The sequence below is a fragment of the Cololabis saira genome, unplaced genomic scaffold, assembly GCF_033807715.1.
Source record: "Cololabis saira isolate AMF1-May2022 unplaced genomic scaffold, fColSai1.1 scf075, whole genome shotgun sequence".
NCBI classification, from domain to species: Eukaryota; Metazoa; Chordata; class Actinopteri; order Beloniformes; family Belonidae; genus Cololabis; species Cololabis saira.
This window is the reverse complement of record NW_026906239.1, coordinates 35,001-55,000: the sequence shown is the minus strand read 5'-3', so window position 1 is coordinate 55,000 and position 20,000 is coordinate 35,001. Positions and strand designations below refer to the sequence as shown.

At 45.6% G+C, this 20,000-nt stretch overlaps 8 non-coding genes and 2 pseudogenes across 8 annotated transcripts; all 10 read left to right on the top strand.

Moving 5' to 3' along the window:
• The first annotated feature begins 67 nt into the window (after nt 1-67).
• On the top strand, nt 68-186 carry LOC133437110 (5S ribosomal RNA). The gene has a single exon (XR_009780593.1). It is a non-coding gene; the product is annotated as a 5S ribosomal RNA (ribosomal RNA).
• Nucleotides 187-403: 217 nt separating this feature from the next.
• LOC133437214 (5S ribosomal RNA) lies at nt 404-522 on the top strand. Its single transcript, XR_009780679.1, has one exon. It is a non-coding gene; the product is annotated as a 5S ribosomal RNA (ribosomal RNA).
• Nucleotides 523-745: 223 nt separating this feature from the next.
• LOC133437186 (5S ribosomal RNA) lies at nt 746-864 on the top strand (annotated as a pseudogene).
• A 217-nt stretch (nt 865-1,081) lies between these two features.
• LOC133437072 (5S ribosomal RNA) lies at nt 1,082-1,200 on the top strand. The gene has a single exon (XR_009780555.1). It is a non-coding gene; the product is annotated as a 5S ribosomal RNA (ribosomal RNA).
• Nucleotides 1,201-1,399: 199 nt separating this feature from the next.
• Nucleotides 1,400-1,518, top strand: LOC133437062 (5S ribosomal RNA). Its single transcript, XR_009780545.1, has one exon. It is a non-coding gene; the product is annotated as a 5S ribosomal RNA (ribosomal RNA).
• Nucleotides 1,519-1,735: 217 nt separating this feature from the next.
• Nucleotides 1,736-1,854, top strand: LOC133437091 (5S ribosomal RNA). Its single transcript, XR_009780574.1, has one exon. It is a non-coding gene; the product is annotated as a 5S ribosomal RNA (ribosomal RNA).
• A 199-nt stretch (nt 1,855-2,053) lies between these two features.
• Nucleotides 2,054-2,172, top strand: LOC133437170 (5S ribosomal RNA). The gene has a single exon (XR_009780649.1). It is a non-coding gene; the product is annotated as a 5S ribosomal RNA (ribosomal RNA).
• Nucleotides 2,173-2,371: 199 nt separating this feature from the next.
• Nucleotides 2,372-2,490, top strand: LOC133437153 (5S ribosomal RNA). The gene has a single exon (XR_009780633.1). It is a non-coding gene; the product is annotated as a 5S ribosomal RNA (ribosomal RNA).
• A 199-nt stretch (nt 2,491-2,689) lies between these two features.
• LOC133437046 (5S ribosomal RNA) lies at nt 2,690-2,808 on the top strand. Its single transcript, XR_009780532.1, has one exon. It is a non-coding gene; the product is annotated as a 5S ribosomal RNA (ribosomal RNA).
• A 217-nt stretch (nt 2,809-3,025) lies between these two features.
• On the top strand, nt 3,026-3,144 carry LOC133437196 (5S ribosomal RNA; annotated as a pseudogene).
• The last annotated feature ends 16,856 nt before the right edge of the window (nt 3,145-20,000 follow it).

Sequence of the window (20,000 nt, the reverse complement as noted above, 5' to 3'; positions counted from 1 at the left end):
ATCAATGACTTATATTGTATGACTTATCTTCAACTCCATATAAGAGGTATTTCAAGCAGCACCTTCTGCTTACGGCCATACCAGCCTGGATGCACCCGATCTCGTCTGATCTCGGAAGCTAAGCAGGGTCGGGCCTGGTTAGTACTTGGATGGGAGACCGCCTGGGAATACCAGGTGCTGTAAGCTTTTTCAACCAGCAGAGAGCGCTCTCGCTTAATCTACCCACACATATTTCAACGTGGTAACAGCGACAGCTCATGTCCTAAAGTGTTTTGCACATGGTTAAGGCACTTTAACTCCAACAAATAAGTGCTTCTAAATTATTATCACCAACAAATCAATGACTTATATTATATGACTTATCTTCAACTCCATATAAGAGGTATTTCAAGCTGCAACTTCAGCTTACGGCCATACCAGCCTGGATGCGCCCGATCTCATCTGATCTCGGAAGCTAAGCAGGGTCGGGCCTGGTTAGTACTTGGATGGGAGACCGCCTGGGAATACCAGGTGCTGTAAGCTTTTTCAACCAGCAGAGAGCGCTCTCGCTTAATCTACCCACACATATTTCAACGTGGTAAGAGCGACAGCTCACGTCCAAAAGTGTTTTTCACATGGTTAAGGCACTTTAACTCCAACAAATAAGCGCTTCTAAATTATTATCACCAACAAATCAATGACTTATATTATATGACTTATCTTCAACTCCATATAAGAGGTATTTCAAGCTGCAGCTTCAGCTTCAGCTTACGGCCATACCAGCCTGGATGCGCCCGATGTCGTCTGATCTCGGAAGCTAAGCAGGGTCTGGCCTGTTTAGTACTTGGATGGGAGACCGCCTGGGAATACCAGGTGCTGTAAGCATTTTCAACCAGCAGAGAGCGCTCTCGCTTAATCTACCCACACATATTTCAACGTGGTAACAGCGACAGCTCACGTCCTAAAGTGTTTTGCACATGGTTAAGGCACTTTAACTCCAACAAATAAGCGCTTCTAAATTATTATCACCAACAAATCAATGACTTATATTATATGACTTATCTTCAACTCCATATAAGAGGTATTTCAAGCTGCTGCTTCTGCTTACGGCCATACCAGCCTGGATGCGCCCGATCTCGTCTGATCTCGGAAGCTAAGCAGGGTCGGGCCTGGTTAGTACTTGGATGGGAGACCGCCTGGGAATATCAGGTACTGTAAGCTTTTTCAACCAGCAGAGAGCGCTCTCGCTTAATCTACCCACACATATTTCAACGTGGTAACAGCGACAGCTCACGTCCTAAAGTGTTTTGCACATGGTTAAGGCACTTTAACTCCAACAAATAAAACCAACAAATCAATGACTTATATTCTATGACTTATCTTCAACTCCATATAAGAGGTATTTCAAGCAGCAGATTCTGCTTACGGCCATACCAGCCTGGATGCGCCCGATCTCGTCTGATCTCGGAAGCTAAGCAGGGTCGGGCCTGGTTAGTACTTGGATGGGAGACCGCCTCGGAATACCAGGTGCTGTAAGCATTTTCAACCAGCAGAGAGCGCTCTCGCTTAATCTACCTACACATATTTCAACGTGGTAACAGCGACAGCTCACGTCCTAAAGTGTTTTGCACATGGTTAAGGCACTTTAACTCCAACAAATAAGCGCTTCTAAATTATTATCACCAACAAATCAATGACTTGTATTATATGACTTATCTTCAACTCCATATAAGAAGTATTTCAAGCTGCAGCTTCGGCTTATGGCCATACCAGCCTGGATGCGCCCGATCTCGTCTGATCTCGGAAGCTAAGCAGCGTAGGGCCTGGTTAGTACTTGGATGGGAGACCGCCTGGGAATACCAGGTGCTGTAAGCTTTTTCAACCAGCAGAGAGCGCTCTCGCTTAATCTACCCACACATATTTCAACGTGGTAAGAGCGACAGCTCACGTCCTGAAGTGTTTTGCACATGGTTAAGGCACTTTAACTCCAACAAATAAAACCAACAAATCAATGACTTATATTCTATGACTTATCTTCAACTCCATATCAGAGGTATTTCAAGCTGCAGCTTCTGCTTACGGCCATACCAGCCTGGATGAGCCCGATCTAGTCTGATCTCGGAAGCTAAGCAGGGTCGGGCCTGGTTAGTACTTGGATGGGAGACCGACTGGGAATACCAGGTGCTGTAAGCTTTTTCAACCAGCAGAGAACGGTCTTGCTTAATCTAGCCACACATATTTCAACGTGGTAACAGCGACAGCTCACGTCCTAAAGTGTTTTGCACATGGTTAAGGCACTTTAACTCCAACAAATAAAACCAACAAATCAATGACTTATATTCTATGACTTATCTTCAACTCCATATAATAGGTATTTCAAGCTGCAGCTTCTGCTTACGGCCATACCAGCCTGAATGCGCCCGATCTCGTCTGATCTCGGAAGCTAAGCAGGGTCAGGCCTTGTTAGTACTTGGATGGGAGACCGCCTGGGAATACCAGGTGCTGTAAGCTTTTTCAACCAGCAGAGAGCGCTCACGCTTAATCTACCCACACATATTTCAACGTGGTAACAGCGACAGCTCACGTCCTAAAGTGTTTTGCACATGGTTAAGGCACTTTAACTCCAACAAATAAAACCAAGAAATCAATGACTTATATTCTATGACTTATCTTCAACTCCATATCAGAGGTATTTCAAGCTGCAGCTTCTGCTTACGGCCATACCAGCCTGGATGCGCCCGATCTCATCTGATCTCGGAAGCTAAGCAGGGTCGGGCCTGGTTAGTACTTGGATGGGAGACCGCCTGGGAATACCAGGTGCTGTAAGCATTTTCAACCAGCAGAGAGCGCTCTCGCTTAATCTACCCACACAAATTTCAACGTGGTAACAGCGACAGCTCATGTCCTAAAGTGTTTTGCACATGGTTAAGGCACTTTAACTCCAACAAATAAGCGCTTCTAAATTCTTATCACCAAGAAATCAATGACTTATATTCTATGACTTATCTTCAACTCCATATAAGAGGTATTTCAAGCAGCAGATTCTGCTTACGGCCATACCAGCCTGGATGCGCCTGATCTCATCTGATCTCGGAAGCTAATCAGGGTCGGGCCTGGTTAGTACTTGGATGGGAGACCGCCTGGGAATACCAGGTGTTGGACTATTGGACTAATATGATTATGAATTCATGACATATGTGAGTGGGTGAACATTTCTCTTGGGCCAGTAAAGGGCCGAAGCCAAGCCAAAGTTTATGCTGCATGACTCCAGACCAGATAACAGACTCCATGGGGTTTACGACACCTGGGAGGGGGGTCAGGCGCAGTATAGCCCCCACAAACCCAGCAGGGTTCCTGCCAGACCTGGAGGAACAAAGGAAAAGACAACGCAAAGGGACCAGGGACAGACTCCCTGGGGTGACGACACCAGGGGGGGTCAGACTAAATGGAGCCCCAGGAAGCAAGCTCTGAAGGGGGGGACTGTCCCTCTCAGTAAAACCGCCCCAAGCCCAAAAGCGGGAAGCACCCAATCACTTGCCAGGGGCTGGTGACATCACGCAGCCCGCGAAACTCAAAAGCTCCCTTCCTGCCCAGTGCTCACTCTCTCCCTCAGCCAGCGGACCGGACAAGACGTGCCTGCCGACGGTGCAGCCGCTGCCGCATCTACTCCCCGAGAGCCTGGGGTGGGGGGGGAGCCGTTCCGGACCTGCATTAACAGGCCGGGCGTAAAATCCGATACCAGAGCACGGCGCTCTCAACTCTTTCTGTCTGCTAACTCCTTTCTTCCTTTGAGCACTTTCTCCACACCAGGGACCGTGCGTCCAGGAAGATTGCTCCGCCAGAACCCGCTGTAGAAGCTCCAGCCTTGGACCCGCGAACCCCTCCCGCAGCCCTGCGACACACAAGGGACGTGAGCCGACGTTCCGAAGGAGGAACCGGCCCCCCCGTCGCAACAAGGCCGGTGTTGAGGCCGCGGTCAGGACCAGAGAGCCGGCGTGAGGCGCCGCTGCAGCAACTGTTGCCCTTTTCTTTTTGAAGTAGGAGCAGGACAGAGACTGAGGGACCGCTCGCTATCGGAGCATCCCCGCCAGAAGCGATCGGCGGTGGGGTCAAAGCTGAACCGGACCTCTCCGACACCGGGAACCCCGGCAGGAACCCGGTCACCACCGACAGAGCCCGCAGATCCAGAATCCAGAGGAGACGTGAGGTGGCGTTTGGGCGATCAGTCAGTTAGAACGGTGTAAAGCTGAACTTATGTTTAATGAGATTACTGTATGCGTATTACTGTACGTTATCATTATTGTGTTCTTTATCATCTTTATTAGGGCCCGAGCACCTTCAGTGCGAAGGCCCTATTGTATCTGTAGGAATTCTTCGCGTTATTATTATTAGGGCCCGAGCACTTGCAGTGCGAAGGCCCTATTGTATTTGCAGGAATTTTTATTAGGGCCCGAGCACCTTCAGAGCGAAGGCCCTATTGTATTTGCAGGAATTTTTATTATTATTAGGGCCCGAGCACCTTCAGTGCGAAGGCCCTATTGTATCTGTAGGAATTTTTTTTTTTTCTTTCTTTCTTTCTTTTTTCTTCTGACGAAAGGAGGGCCTTTTTGCCCCCCTAAACGTGCCCAAAAAGTCACCAAATTTTGCATGCAAGTCAGGCCTGGCGAAAAATTTGATATTTAATGGTTTACATTAATGGGCGTGGCAAAATGGCTCAACAGCGCCCCCTGGAAAATTTTGTGCCTCAAGCCCCACAATACGGTTTGACGTACATGCACAAAAATCGCTACACACCTGTATCAGTACACAACTTAAAGAAAAGTCTCCTGGCGACATGGCCGAAACCGAACAGGAAGTCAGCCATTTTGAATTAATCGTGTCACTTTGGCGCAATTTATGCCATTCCTTCGGCAGTTAATACGGCCCGAACCGTAACGTGCCCCCAAGTTTGTTATACATCAAAATGTGCGTCTTCATCTTGCAACTACACGCATTACTTTTCTCTTTCAAAAGTGTTACCGTGGCGACGCTAGACGCCAAAAAGCGTGCCCCCCTTCATCTGATTGGTCCATATTTGATAGTTCTCCAAAAGTCACCAAATTTTGCACGCAAGCCAGGCCTGGCGATACATTTGATATTTCATGGTTTGCATTAATGGGCGTGGCCTAACGGCTCAACAGCGCCCCCTAGAATAATTTTCTCTGCCATAACTTTTGAAAGGTTTGACATAAAGAGTCGTGGGTGGTGTCATGGGACTCGGTATTGAGTCCTTGACCATAATTAGTGAAAATTAGCCCCGCCCCTTCTTCGGATTGGTTGTCCCGATTTTCTGCTATAACTTTTGAATGGTTTGACATAGAGAGTCGTGGGTGGTGTCATCAGATTCTGTATGGAGTCCTTGACCTTCATTGGCCTGAATTAGCCCCGCCCCTTCTACTGATTGGTTGTCCCTTTTTTCTGCTATATCTTTTGAATGGTTTGACATAGGAAGTCGTGGGTGGTGTCATTTCTGATATGCTTATGGGGGCGATGGCCGTGAGTGCGAGGGCCCGTTCATCGCTGCTTGCAGCTTTAATTAGGGCCCGAGCACCTTCAGTGCGAAGGCCCTATTGTATCTGTAGGAATTTTTTTTTTTCTTTTTCTTTTTCTTTTTCTTTTTCTTCTGACGAAAGGAAGGCCTTTTTGCCCCCCTAAACGTGCCCAAAAAGTCACCAAATTTTGCATGCAAGTCAGGCCTGGCGAAAAATTTGATATTTAATGGTTTACATTAATGGGCGTGGCAAAATGGCTCAACAGCGCCCCCCGGAAAACTTTGTGCCTCAAGCCCCACAATATGGTTTGACGTACATGCACAAAAATCGCTACACACCTGTATCAGTACACAACTTAAAGAAAAGTCTCTTGGCGACATGGCCGAAACCGAACAGGAAGTCAGCCATTTTGAATTAATCGTGTCACTTTGGCGCAATTTATGCCATTCCTTCGGCAGTTAATACGGCCCGAACCGTAATGTGCACCCAGGTGTGTTATACATCAAAATGTGCGTCTCTATCCTGCGACTACACGCATTACTTTTCTCTTTCAAAAGCGTTACCGTGGCGACGCTAGACGCCAAAAAGCGCGCCCACCCTTCATCTGGTTGGTTCAGACAGAAAAAACTTTGCGCCTCAAGCCCCACAATACAGTGTGACGTACATGAACGAAAATCGGTACACACCTGTATCATGTCGCAACTTACAGAAAAGTCTCTTGGCGCCATGGCCGAAACCGAACAGGAAGTCGGCCATTTTAAACATTTTGAATTAATCGTGTCACTTTGGCGCAATTTATGCCATTCCTTCGGCAGTTAATACGGCCCGAACCGTAACGTGCACCCAGGTGTGTTATACATCAAAATGTGCGTCTCCATCCTGCGACTACGCGCATTACTTTTCTCTTTCAAAAGTGTTAACGTGGCGACGCTAGACGGCAAAAAGGGCGCCCCCCTTCATCTGATTGGTCCATATTTGATAGTTCCCCAAAAGTCACCATATTTTGCATGCAAGGCAGGCCTGGCGATACATTTGATATTTCATGGTTTGCATTAATGGGCGTGGCAAAATGGCTCAACAGCGCCCTCTAGAAAACTTTGTGCCTCAAGCCCCACAATACGGTTTGATGTACATGCATGAAAATCGGTACACAACTGTATCATGTCGCAACTTAAAGAAAAGTCTCTTGGAGCCATGGCCGAAACCGAACAGGAAGTCAGCCATTTTTAATTTATTGTGTAATTTTGGCGCAATTTATGCCATTCCTTCGGCAATTAATACGGCCCGAACCGTAACGTGCACCCAGGTGTGTTATACATCAAAATGTGCGTCTTCATCTTGCGACTACGCGCATTACTTTTCTCTTTCAAAAGTGTTACCGTGGTGACGCTAGCCGCGAAAAAGCGCGCGTCCCTTCATCTGATTGGTCAATATTTGATAGTTCTCCAAAAGTCACCAAATTTTGCATGCAAGCCAGGCCTGGCGATAAATTTGATATTTCATGGTTTGTATTAATGGGCGTGGCTTAACGGCTCAACAGCGCCACCTAGAATACTTTTCTCTGCCATAACTTTTGAATGGTTTGACATAAAGAGTCGTGGGTGGTGTCATGGGACTCGGTATAGAGTCCTTGACCATAATTGGTGAAAATTAGCCCCGCCCCTTCTTCTGATTGGTTGTCCCTTTTTTCTGCTATAACTTTTGAATGGTTTGACATAGGAAGTCGTGGGTGGTGTCATTTCTGATATGCTGATGGGGGGCGGTGGCCGTGAGTGCGAGGGCCCGTTCATTGCTGCTTGCAGCTTTAATTATTATTATTATTTTCCTGACAAAGTGAAGGCCTTTTTGCCCCCCTTAACATGCCCAAAAAGTCACCAAATTTTGCACCCTAGTCAGGCCTGGCGAAAAATTTGATATTTAAAGGTTTGCATTAATGGGCGTGGCAAAATGGCTCAACAGCGCCCCCTTGAAAACTTTGTGCCTCAAGCCCCACGATACGGTTTGACGTACATGCACGAAAATCGGTACACACCTGTATCATGGGACAACTTAAACAAAAGTCTCTTGGGGTCATGCCCGAAAGCGAACAGGATGTCGGCCATTTTGAATTAGTCGTGTCATTTTGGCGAAATTTATGCCATTCCTTCGAAAGTTAATTCAGCCCGAACCGTAACGTGCCCCCAAGTGTGTTATACATCAAAATGTGCGTCTCCATCCTGCGACAACACGCATTACTTTTCTCTTTGAAAAGCGTTACCGTGGCGACGCTAGACGCCAAAAAGCGTGCCCACCCTTCATCTGATTGGTTCAGACAGAAAAAACTTTGCGCCTCAAGCCCCATAATACGCTTTGACGTACATGAACGAAAATCGGTACACACCTGTATCATGTCGCAACTAAAAGAAAAGTCTATTGGCGCCATGGCCGAAACCGAACAGGAAGTCGGCCATTTTGAACATTCTGAATTAATTGCGTAATTTTGGAGCAATATATGCCATTCCTTCGAGAGTTAACTCAGCCCGAACCGTATCGTGAACCCAGATGTGTTATACATCAAAATGTGCGTCTCCATCCTGCGACTACACGCATTACTTTTCTCTTTCAAGAGTGTTACCGTGGCGACGCTAGACGCCAACAAGCGCACCCCCCCTTCATCTGATTGGTCTATATTTGATAGTTCCCCAAAAGGCACCAAATTTGGCATGCAAGCCAGGCCTGGCGATAAATTTGATATTTCATGGTTTGCATTAATGGCCGTGGCAAAATGGCTCAACAGCGCCCCCCGGAAAACTTTGTGCCTCAAGCCCCACAATACGGTTTGACGTACATGCACGAAAATCGCTACACACCTGTATCATGGCACAACTTAAAGAAAAGTCTCTTGGGGTCATGCCCGAAACCGAACAGGATGTCGGCCATTTTGAATTAATCGTGTCATTTTGGCGAAATTTATGCCATTCCTTCGGCAGTTAATTCAGCCCAAACCGTAACGTGTCCCCAAGTGTGTTATACATCAAAATGTGCATCTCCATCCTGCAACTATGCGCATTACTTTTCTCTTTCAAAAGTGTTACCGTGGCGACGCTAGACGCCAAAAGGTGCGCCCCCCCTTCATCTGATTGGTCCATATTTGATAGTTCTCCAAAAGTCACCAAATTTTGCATGCAAGCCAGACTTGATATTTGATATTTCATGGTTTGCATTAATGGGCGTGACCTAACGGCTCAACAGCGCCCCCTAGAATACTTTTATCTGCCATAACTTTTGAATGGTTTGACATAGAGAGTCGTGGGTGGTGTCATGGGACTCTGTAATGAGTCCTCAAGTTTCGTTGGCCTTAATTAGCCCCGTCCCTTCTTCTGATTGGTTGTCCCTTTTTTCTGCTATAACTTTTGAATGGTTTGACATAGGAAGTCGTGGGTGGTGTCATGGGACTCTGTAATGAGTCCTTAAGCTTCGTTAGCCTTAATTAGCCCCGCCCCTTCTTCTGATTGGTTGTCCCGACTTTCTGCTAGAACTTTGGAATGGTTTGACATAGAGAGTCGTGGGTGGTGTAATCAGATTCTTTATGGAGCCCTTGACCTTCATTGGCCTGAATTAGCCCCGCCTCTTCTTCTGATTGGTTGTCCCTTTTTTCTGCTATAACTTTTGAATGGTTTGACATAGAGAGTCGTGGGTGGTGTCATGGGACTCTGTAATGACTTCTTAAGCTTCGTTGGCCTTAATTAGCCCCGCCCCTTTTTCTGATTGGTTGTCCCGATTTTCTGCTATAACTTTTGAATGGTTTGACATAGAGAGTCGTGGGTGGTGTCATCAGATTCTGTATGGAGTCCTTGACCTTCATTGGCCTGAATTAGCCCCGCCCCTTCTTCTGATTGGTTCTCCCTTTTTTCTGCTATATCTTTTGAATGGTTTGATATAGGAAGTCATGGGTGGTGTCAATTCTGATATGTTTATGGGGGGCGGTGGCGGTGAGTGCGAGGGCCCGTTCATCGCTGCTTGCAGCTTTAATTAGGGCCCGAGCACTTGCAGTGCGAAGGCCCTATTGTATTTGCAGGAATTTTTATTATTATTTTTTTTTTTCTTCTGACAAAGTGATGGCCTTTTTGCCCCCCTTAACATGCCCAAAAAGTCACCAAATTTTGCACCCAAGTCAGGTCTGGCGAAAAATTTGATATTTAATGGTTTGCATTAATGGGCGTGGCAAAATGGCTCAACAGCGCCCCCTTGAAAACTTTGTGCCTCAAGCCCCACGATACGGTTTGACGTACATGCACGAAAATCGGTGCACACCTGTATCATGGGGCAACTTAAAGAAAAGTCTCTTGGCGTCATGCCCGAAACCGAACAGGATGTCGGCCGTTTTGAATTAATCGTGTCATTTTGGCGAAAGTTATGCCATTCCTTCGAAAGTTAATTCAGCCCGAACCGTAACGTGCCTCCAAGTGTGTTATACATCAAAATGTTCGTCTCCATCCTGCGACACCACGCATTACTTTTCTCTTTCATAAGCGTTACCGTGGCGACGCTAGACGCCAAAAAGCGCGCCCACCCTTCATCTGATTGGTTCAGACAGAAAAAACTTTGCGCCTCAAGCCCCATAATACGTTTAGACGTACATGAACGAAAATCGGTACACACCTGTATCATGTCGCAACTTAAAGAAAAGTCTCTTGGCGCTATGGCCGAAACGGAACAGGAAGTCGGCCATTTTGAACATTCTGAATTAATCCTGTAATTTTGGAGCAATATATGCCATTCCTTCGAGAATTAATTCAGCCCGAACCATAACGTGCACCCAGGTGTGTCATACATCAAAATGTGCGTCTCCATCCTGCGACTAAACGCATTACTTTTCTCTTTCAAAAGTGTTACCGTGGCGACGCTAGACACCAACAAGCGCACCTCCCCTTCATCTGATTGGTCCATATTTGATAGTTCCCCAAAAGGCACCAAATTTGGCATGCAAGACCGGCCTGGCGATAAATTTGATATTTCATGGTTTGCATTAATGGGCGTGGTAAAATGGCTCAAAAGCGCCCCCTTGAAAACTTTGTGCCTCAAGCCCCACAATACGGTTTGACGTACATGCACGAAAATCGCTACACACCTGTATCATGGCACAACTTAAAGAAAATTCTCTTGGAGCCATGGCCGAAACCGAACAGGAAGTCGGCCATTTTGAAATCTGATTGGTCCATATTTGATAGTTCTCCAAAAGCCACCAAATTTTGCATGCAAGACAGACTTGGCGATAAATTTGATATTTCATGGTTTGCATTAATGGGCGTTGCCTAACGGCTCAACAGCGCCCCCTAGAATACTTTTATCTGCCATAACTTTTGAATGGTTTGACATAGGAAGTTGTGGGTGGTGTCATGGGACTCTGTAATGAGTTCTTAAGCTTCGTTGGCCTGAATTAGCCCCGCCCCTTCTTCTGATTGGTTGTCCCTTTTTTCTGCTATAACTTTTGAATGGTTTGACATAGGAAGTCGTGGGTGGTGTCGTTTCTGATATGCTTAGGGGGGGCGGTGGCCGTGAGTGCGAGGGCCCATTCATTGCTGCTTGCAGCTTTAATTATTATTATTATTATTTTCCTGACAAAAGGAAGGCCTTTTTGCCCCCCTAAACGTGCCCAAAAAGTCACCAAATTTTGCACCCAAGTCAGGCCTGGCGAAAAATTTGATATTTAATGGTTTGCATTAATGGGCGTGGTAAAATGGCTCAACAGCGCCCCCTTGAAAACTTTGTGCCTCAATTACCACAATACGGTTTAACGTACATGCACGAAAATCGGTACACACCTGTATCATGGGGCAACTTAAAGAAAAGTCTCCTGGTGCCATTGCCGAAACCGAACAGGATGTCGGCCATTTTGAATTAATCGTGTCATTTTGGCGAAATTTATGCCATTCCTTCGAAAGTTAATTCAGCCCGAACCGTAACGTGCACCCAAGTGTGTTATACATCAAAATGTGCGTCTCCATCCTGCGACAACACGCATTACTTTTCTCTTTCGAAAGCGTTACCGTGGCGACGCTAGACGCCAAAAAGCGCGCCCACCCTTCACCTGATTGGTTCGACAGAAAAAACTTTGTGCCTCAAGCCCCATAATACGGTTTGACGTACATGAACGAAAATCGGTACACTCCTGTATCATGTCGCAACTAAAAGAAAAGTCTCTTGGCGCCATGGCCGAAACCGAACAGGAAGTCGGCCATTTTGAACATTCTGAATTAATTGCGTAATTTTGGAGCAATATATGCCATTCCTTCGAGAGTTAATTCAGCCCGAACCGTATCGTGAACCCAGATGTGTTATACATCAAAATGTGCGTCTCCATCCTGCGACTACACGCATTACTTTTCTCTTTGAAAAGTGTTACCGTGGCGACGCTAGACGCCAACAAGCGCACCCCCCCTTCATCTGATTGGTCCATATCTGATAGTTCCCCAAAAGGCACCAAATTTGGCATGCAAGCCAGGCCTGGCGATAAATTTGATCTTTCATGGTTTGCATTAATGGGCGTGGCAAAATGGCTCAACAGCGCCCCCCGGAAAACTTTGTGCCTCAAGCCCCACAATACGGTTTGATGTACATGCACGAGAATCGCTACACACCTGTATCATGGCACAACTTAAAGAAAAGTCTCTTGGAGCCATGGCCGAAACCGAACAGGATGTCGGCCATTTTGAATAAATTGTGTCATTTTGGCGAAATTTATGCCATTCCTTCGGCCGTTAATTCAGCCCGAACCGTAACGTGCACCCAAGTGTGTTATACATCAAAATGTGCGTCTACATCCTGCGACACCACGCATTACTTTTCTCTTTCAAAAGTGTTACCGTGGCGACGCTAAACGCCAAAAGGCGCGCCCCCCCTTCATGTGATTGGTCCATATTTGATAGTTCTCCAAAAGTCACCAAATTTTGCATGCAAGCCAGACTTGGCGATAAATTTGATATTTCATGGTTCGCATTAATGGGCGTTGCCTAACGGCTCAACAGCGCCCCCTAGAATACTTTTATCTGCCATAACTTTTGAATGGTTTGACAAAGGAAGTTGTGGGTGGTGTCATCAGATTCTTTATGGAGTCCTTGACCTTCGTTGGCCTAAATTAGCCCCGCCCCTTCTTCTGATTGGTTGTCCCTTTTTTCTGCTGTAACTTTTGAATGGTTTGACATAGGAAGTCGTGGGTGGTGTCATCAGATTATTTATGGAGTCCTTGACCTTCATTGGTCAGAATTAGCCCCGCCTCTTCTTCTGATTGGTTGTCCCTTTTTTCTGCTATAACCTTTGAATGGTTTGACATAGGAAGTCGTGGGTGGTGTCATGGGACTCTGTATGGAGTCCTTGACCTTCATTGGCCTGAATTAGCCCCGCCCCTTCTTGTCATTGGTTGTCCCTTTTTTCTGCTATAACATTTTAATTGTTTGACATAGGAAGTCGTGGGTGGTGTCTTTTCTGATATGCTTATGGGGGGCGGTGGACGTGAGTGCGAGGGCCCGTTCATCGCTGCTTGCAGCTTTAATTATTATTATTATTTTTCTGACGAAAGGAGGGCCTTTTTGCCCCCCTAAACGTGCCCAAAAAGTCACCAAATTTTGCATGCAAGCCAGGCCTGGCGAAAAATTTTATATTTATAGGTTGGCATTAATGGGCGTGGCAAAATGGCTCAACAGCGCCCCCTTGAAAACTTTGTGCCTCAAGCCCCACGATACGGTTTGACGTACATGCACGAAAATCGGTACACACCTGTATCATGTCGCAACTTAAAGAAAAGTCTCTGGGCGTCATGTCGAGAAACCGAACAGGAAGTCGGCCATTTTGAATTAATCGTGTCATTTTGGCGAAATTTATGCCTTCCTTCGGCAGTTAATACGGCCCGAACCGTAACGTGCATCCAGGTGTGTTATACATCAAAATGTGCGTCTCCATCCTCTGACACCACGCATTACTTTTCTCGTTAAAAACCGTTACCGTGGCGACGCTAGACGCCAAAAAGCACGCCCACCCTTCATCTGATTGGTTCAGACAGAAAAAACTTTGAGCCTCAAGCCCCATAATACGGTTTGACGTACATGAACGAAAATCGGTACACACCTGTATCATGTCGCAACTTAAAGAAAAGTCTCTTGGCGCCATGGCCGAAACCGAACAGGAAGTCGGCCATTTTGAACATTCTGAATTAATCGCGTAATTTTGGAGTAATATATGCCATTCCTTCGAGAATTAATACGGCCCGAACCGTATCGTGCACCCAGATGTGATATACATCAACATGTGCGTCTCCATCCTGCGACTACACGCATTACTTTTCTCTTTCAAAAGTGTTACCGTGGCGACGCTAGACGCCCACAAGCGCACCCCCCCTTCATCTGATTGGTCCATATTTGATAGTTCCCCAAAAGGCACCAAATTTGGCATGCAAGCCAGGCCTGGCGGTAAATTTGATATTTTATGGTTTACATTAATGGGCGTGGCAAAATGGCTCAACAGCGCCCCCCGGAAAACTTTGTGCCTCAAGCCCCACGATACGGTTTGACGTACATGCACGAAAATCGCTACACACCTGTATCATGGCACAACTTCAAGAAAAGTCTCTTGGAGCCATGGCCGAAACCCAACAGGAAGTCGGCCATTTTGAATTAATTGTGTAATTTTGGCGCAATTTATGCCATTCCTTCGGCAATTAATACGGCCCGAACCGTAATGTGCACCCAGGTGTGTTATACATCAAAATGTGCGTCTCCATCCTGGGACTACACGCATTACTTTTCTCTTTCAAAAGTCTTACCGTGGCGACGCTAGACGCCAAAAGGCGCGCCCCCCCTTCATCTGATTGGTCCATATTTGATAGTTCTCCAAAAGTAATCAAATTTTGCATGCAAGTCAGACTTGGCGATACATTTGATATTTCATGGTTTGCATTAATGGGCGTGGCCTAACGGCTCAACACCGCCCCCTAGAATACTTTTATCTGCCATAACTTTTGAATGGTTTGACATAGGAAGTTGTGGGTGGTGTCATGGGACTCAGTAATGAGTCCTTAAGCTTCGTTGGCCTTAATTAGCCCCGCCCTTTCTTCTGATTGGTTGTCCCTTTTTTCTGCTATAACTTTTTAATGGTTTGACTCCCGCTTCCTGATTCAAACGTCTGCCGGCCCCGCCCCCCTACCAATCAGTGGCGAGTAGGGTGATGACGGCCCGCCCCCCGACCAATCAGTGGCGAGTAGGGTGATGACGGCCCCGCCCCCCGACCAATCAGTGGCGAGTAGGGTGATGACGGCCCCGCCCCCCGACCAATCAGCTGTTGTAATGTGGTGACGTTAGAAACAGTCCCGTGCTCAGCCCGGTTAGAACCTCGGTAGAATGGTTAAAGAAAAAGTAATAATAAAATAGTACTGTTTTACAAATATTTATACCTTACAAATATTTAAAAAATTTGGAAAAAAAAGTCCTAGACATAATATCGCTATCTTGGTCTGTCCTAAGCCAGTAAGTCAAAGTGATGTATCAGCTGAGGTATAGCTCAACCAGATCATTGCGGTCTTTGGTGCCGGTGGTTGGGAGTTCGAGCCTGGCAGGATGCTGAAATTTTTGTAAGCAAATTTTGTGTTTTTTTTACATCAAGATGTGCGTCTCTTTCCTGCGACGACGCACATTACTTTTCTCTTTCAAAAGTGTTACCGTGGCGACGCTAGACGTGAAAAAGCGCTCGTCCCCTTCATCTGATTGGTCCATATTTGATAGTTCTCCAAAAGTCACCAAATTTTGCATGCAAGCCAGGCCTGGTGATACATTTGATATTTAATGGTTTGCATTAATGGGCGTGGCCTAACGGCTCAACAGCGCCCCCTAGAATACTTTTCTCTGCCATAACTTTTGAATGGTTTGACATAGGAAGTTGTGGGTGGTGTCATGGGACTCTGTAATGAGTCCTTGACCTTCATTGGCCTGAACTAGCCCCGCCCCTTCCTCTGATTGGTTGTTCCTTTTTTCTGCTATAACTTTTGAATGGGTTGACATAGAGAGTCGTGGGTGGTGTCATTTCTGATATGCTTATGGGGGGCGGTGGACGTGAGTGCGAGGGCCCGTTCATCGCTGCTTGCAGCTTTAATTATTATTATTATTATTTATTATTATTTTTCTGACGAAAGGAGGGCCTTTTTGCCCCCCTAAACGTGCCCAAAAAGTCACCAAATTTTGCACGCAAACCAGGCCTGGCGAAAAATTTGATATTTTATGGTTTGCATTAATGGGCGTGGCAAAATGGCTCAACAGCGCCCCCCGGAAAACTTTGTGCCTCAAGCCCCACGATACGGTTTGACCTACATGCACAAAAATCAGTACACACCTGTATCATTGCACAACTTAAAGAAAAGTCTCTTGGAGTCATGCCCGAAACCGAACAGGATGTCGGCCATTTTGAATTAATCGTGTCATTTTGGCGAAATTTATGCCATTCCTTCGGCAGTTAATACGGCCCGAACCGTAACGAGCCCCCATGTGTGTTATACATCAAAATGTGCGTCTCCATCCTCCGACACCACGCATTACTTTTCACTCTCAAAAGCGTTACCGTGGCGACGCTAGACGCCAAAAAGCGCGCCCACCCATCATCTGATTGGTTCAGACAGAAAAAACTTTGCGCCTCAAGCCCCAGAATACGGTTTGACGTACATGAACGAAAATCGGTACACATCTTTATCAAGTCGCTACTTAAAGAAAAGTCTCTTGGCGCCATGGCCTAAACCGAACAGGAAGTCGGCCATTTTGAACATTCTTAATTAATCACGTAATTTTGGAGCAATATATGCCATTCTTTCGAGAATTAATACGGCCCGAACCGTATCGTGAACCCAGATGTGTTATACATCAAAATGTGCGTCTCCATCCTGCGACTATGCGCATTACTTTTCTCTTTCAAAAGTGTTACCGTGGCGACGCTAGACGCCAAAAAGCGCGCCCCCCCTTCATCTGATTGGTCCATATTTGATAGTTTCCCAAAAGTCACCAAATTTTGCATGCAAGCCAGACTTGGCGATAAATTTGATATTTCATGGTTTGCATTAATGGGCGTGGCCTAACGGCTCAACAGCGCCCCCTAGAAAACTTTTCTCTGCCATAACTTTTGAATGGTTTGACATAGGAAGTCGTGGGTGGTGTCATCAGATTCTTTATGGAGTCCTTGACCTTCATTGGCCTGAATTAGCCCCGCCCCTTCTTCTGATTGGTTGTCCCTTTTTTCTGCTATAACATTTTAATGGTTTGACATAGGAAGTCGTGGGTGGTGTCATGGGACTCTGTAATAAGTTCTTAAGCTTCGTTGGCCTGAATTAGCCCCGCCCCTTCTTCTGATTGGTTGTCCATATTTTCTGACTATAACTTTTGAATGGTTTGACATATTTGAAATATGCTGGTAATGTGTCAGCCAACCACAAAAATCTCTGGAATTTTGGTGGAATCATTTATTTTTTGTCCTTGCCCGGTGCAAATGACATAAATAAAGTGCGTGGTTTGGTTGTGAAAAAATAAAAGTAATGTTACGTGAACAATAAATCAAACGCTCCCTTCCATGCAGTGTGTGTGTCTAGGAAGTAAAGACTGGAACATGCTATTCACAAAAGAACAAATAGTGGGGTTTTACTAATATTTATATCTTACAAATATTTTAAAAATTACGAAAAAACAATTTGGGACTCAGATTACATCGCTATGTTGGTATCTCCTAACTCAGTCAGTCAGAAAAAGGCCAAGGTGATTCGTGGCTCAGCGGTAATGTCACCGTCTTTCGTGTGGGAGATCGTGGGATCGATCCCAGCTCAATGCAAAAATTATTGTCAGCAATTTGTGTTTTTTTTTACATCAGCATGTGCGTATCCTTCCTGCGACGACGCGCATTACTTTTCTCATTCAAAAGCGTTAACGTGGCAACACTCGACGCCAAAAAGTGCGCCCCCTTCATCTGATTGGTCCATATTTGATAGTTCTCCAAAAGTCACCAAATTTTGCACCAAGCCAGGCCTGGGGATAAATTTGATATTTCATGGTTTGCATGAATGGGCGTGGCCTAATGGCTCAACAGCGCCCCCTAGAATACTTTAATCGTGTCATTTTGGCGAAATTTATGCCATTCCTTCGGCAGTTAATACGGCCCGAACCGTAACGAGCCCCCATGTGTGTTATACATCAAAATGTGCGTCTCCATCCTCCGACACCACGCATTACTTTTCTCTCTCAAAAGCGTTACCGTGGCGACGCTAGATGGCAAAAAGCGCGCCCACCCTTCATCTGATTGTTTCAGCCAGAAAAAACTTTGCGCCTCAAGCCCCAGAATACGGTTTGACGTACATGAACGAAAATCGGTACACATCTTTATCATGTCGCTACTTAAAGAAAAGTCTCTTGGCGCCATGGCCTAAACCGAACAGGAAGTCGGCCATTTTGAACATTCTTAATTAATCACGTAATTTTGGAGCAATATATGCCATTCCTTCGAGAATTAATACGGCCCGAACCGTATCGTGAACCCAGATGTGTTATACATCAAAATGTGCGTCTCCATCCTGCGACTACACGCATTACTTTTCTCTTTCAAAAGTGTTACCGTGGCGACGCTAGACGCCAACAAGCGCACCCCCCCTTCATCTGATTGGTCCATATTTGATAGTTCCCCAAAAGGCACCAAATTTGGCATGCAAGCCAGGCCTGGCGATAAATTTGATATTTCATGGTTTGCATTAATGGGCGTGGCCTAACGGCTCAACAGCGCCCCCTAGAAAACTTTTCTCTGCCATAACTTTTGAATGGTTTGACATAGGAAGTCGTGGGTGGTGTCATCAGATTCTTTATGGAGTCCTTGACCTTCATTGGCCTGAATTAGCCCCGCCCCTTCTTCTGATTGGTTGTCCCTTTTTTCTGCTATAACTTTTTAATGGTTTGACATAGGAAGTCGTGGGTGGTGTCATGGGACTCTGTAATGAGTTCTTAAGCATCGTTGGCCTGAATTAGCCCCGCCCCTTCTTCTGATTGGTTGTCCATATTTTCTGACTATAACTTTTGAATGGTTTGACATATTTGAAATATGCTGGTAATGTGTCAGCCAACCACCAAAATGTCTGGAATTTTGGTGGAATCATTTATTTTTTGTCCTTGCCCGGTGCAAATGACATAAATAAAGTGCGTGGTTTGGTTGTGAAAAAATAAAAGTAATGTTACGTGAACAATAAATCAAACGCTCCCTTCCATGCAGTGTGTGTGTCTAGGAAGTAAAGACTGGAACATGCTATTCACAAAAGAACAATATTCAATATTCACAATTACTAATATTTATATCTTACAAATATTTTAAAAATTACGAAAAAACAATTCGGGACTCATATTACATCGCTATGTTGGTATCTCCTAAGTCAGTCAGTCAGAAAATGGCCAAGCTGATTCGTGGCTCAGCGGTAATGTCACCGTCTTTCAGGTGGGAGATAGTGGGGTCGATCCCAGCTCAATGCAAAGATTATTGTCAGCAATTTGTGTGTTTTTTTTTTTACATCAACATGTGCGTCTCCTTCCTGCGACGACGCGCATTACTTTTCTCATTCAAAAGCGTCAACGTGGCAACACTCGACGCCAAAAAGTGCGCCCCCTTCATCTGATTGGTCCATATTTGATAGTTCTCCAAAAGTCACCAAATTTTGCACCAAGCCAGGCCAGGGGATAAATTTGATATTTCATGGTTTGCATGAATGGGCGTGGCCTAATGGCTCAACAGCGCCCCCTAGAATACTTTTTTCTGCTATAACTTTTGAATGGTTTGACATAGAGAGTCGTGGGTGGTGTCATCGGACTCGGTATTGAGTCCTTGACCATAATTGGTGCAAATTAGCCCCGCCCCTTCTTCTGATTGGTTGTCCCGATTTTCTGCTATAACTTTGGAATGGTTTGACATAGAGGGTCGTGGGTGGTGTCATCAGATTCTGTATGGAGTCCTTGACCTTCATTGGCCTGAATTAGCCCCACCCCTTCTTCTGATTGGTTGTCCCTTTTTTCTGCTATAACTTTTGAATGGTTTGACATAGGAAGTCGTGGGTGGTGTCGTTTCTGATATGCTTATGGGGGGCGGTGGCCGTGAGTGCGAGGGCCCGTTCATCGCTGCTTGCAGCTTTAATTATTATTACATTTGATTCTTTTCTTTTCATTCCATGCATTTAACGTTTATGTTTCATTTTATTGATTGTTGTTTTTTTTGTTAGTTAATGGTTTTATAATAATGTCGTGTGCCATCAGATTTATTCGGGTAGTTATTTACATCCCTTTTGATACCCGTATGTAAATAAATTCTGATTGATTTCTTTATGAGTGGTTGTTATTTCATGCAAGATTTGGTCACAAATTGATTTGTTTAAGCAGAGCCTAGTGTTCGGACATCACGCCTTCACTGTTATTCTGTAAGATTTGCTGTTCTGCAGGATAATTCAAAAATCATATGAGACTG